General features: G+C 58.8%; 1 protein-coding gene across 1 annotated transcript in view; it reads right to left on the reverse strand.

Moving 5' to 3' along the window:
• LOC101645692 (dynein light chain roadblock-type 1-like) overlaps positions 1-885 on the reverse strand; it is a 14823-nt gene extending 13938 nt beyond the window's left edge. The window contains exon 1 of the mRNA XM_045288196.1: positions 802-885. The gene's annotated coding sequence lies outside the window, so the exon portion shown is untranslated. The remainder of the gene's footprint in view (positions 1-801) is intronic.
• Positions 886-1337: the final 452 nt, after the last annotated feature.

Consider the following 1337-nt stretch of genomic DNA (forward strand, 5'->3'; position numbering starts at 1 on the left):
GACCCACAGGTTGAGAAACCCTGCCCTATGGGAAAAAGCAGGCAAGTAACCCCTTTTAACTGATGTAGAAACTGAGTCAGAAAAAGTAAGTGACTTATCCCTACAGTGTTTAAAAAAAAACAAAACACGAATTAGGGATGGAATAAGGACATCTGACTTCTGGTCCCTAGTGGATCAAGGGATCAGGCGCCAATCACCACATTCCGACAAAAGGCAATAAAACAGGTGATATGCCGCTTCTGACAAAAGGCAGTAAAATAGGCCCGAACAAGCCACCGCCTCTGCTCTGAGGGCATAGCCTCGGTTTACCGCAGCTCAGGCTCACTGTCCCATCCCTAGAGCAAGACGTGCTGGCAAGGGGGCCCAGGGGCTGCCCCACCTTCAGGAAGAGGGTGGGAGGCAACAGAGACAGCAGGAAAGTTAGCAGCAGGCAGGCAAACGGGGGCTTGGGGAAGGAGGGGTGCAGCTGGGCAGGCAGGTGGTCTGTCTGAGGACTAATCTAAAAACCTGATGGATGAAACCTGCCCGGCAGCTCCGAGACAGAAAGGCCTGGCGATCTGCTTCAAAGAAACTCATAGCTGGTAGCGGCCATCACCTCGGCCGCAGACACCCTGCAGCAGTTCTACCCTGTAACACAAGGGGTCGCGCTGAGTCGAGCTGACTCACTGGCAGTTCTCTGGACTTTTTGGTGTAAGTGGGAGATGGGGAGACTTCCTAGTCAGGCATCTGCCGCGCTCCCACCGCACACCCCCACCCCCACCCCCGCAAAACCCCAGGGGAAAAGAAGGGGCTCTTACGTACATATTCTTTAGGTTCTTAACGGCCCAGGTTTCCTGCTGGGGACTGTTCCGCCTGGGTGGGGCCACTCCCTCCCCAGGGCACTCAGGACTGCTCTCCCAGCCTAGCACAGGAGGGGCTGGAAAAGCATTTTCCCAAAGGCGGGGCTGCTGAGCGCGAGCCCCCTCTCCCTCTCCGGGCTGTCAGTACGCTCCTCGCTTATTATGTCTTGAGCAAGGGCCCAGGGGCGGCGCGGCGTGCAGAGGGCTGGCTGGGGAGGCTCCGCGCCCCTTCCCCAGCCCGAAGTTCCCGGCGGCACAAGGCAGCCCGGGGCCTCCTGGGGACTGCAGAGCAGGGGAACAGCCCCGCGGCTGCCGCCAACGGCTTACGGAGTGACCTCGGGGCTGAAACCGCCCTCCCCACCTCTCCCGCGGCTGCTGCCTTTTTGTTCCCAACAGTAGCTCTCCCGGAGTAAAAGCCGCGACAAGCTCCTCGGGCCGTCTTAAAATTCTCAAGCCAGATCGCTCTCCGCTGGCTTTCCAAACGCAAGGGCTTGGGGG

This window comes from Echinops telfairi, unplaced genomic scaffold, assembly GCF_000313985.2.
Source record: "Echinops telfairi isolate 266 unplaced genomic scaffold, ASM31398v2 ScPeMD7_18;HRSCAF=68, whole genome shotgun sequence".
Taxonomy (NCBI): Eukaryota; Metazoa; Chordata; class Mammalia; order Afrosoricida; family Tenrecidae; genus Echinops; species Echinops telfairi.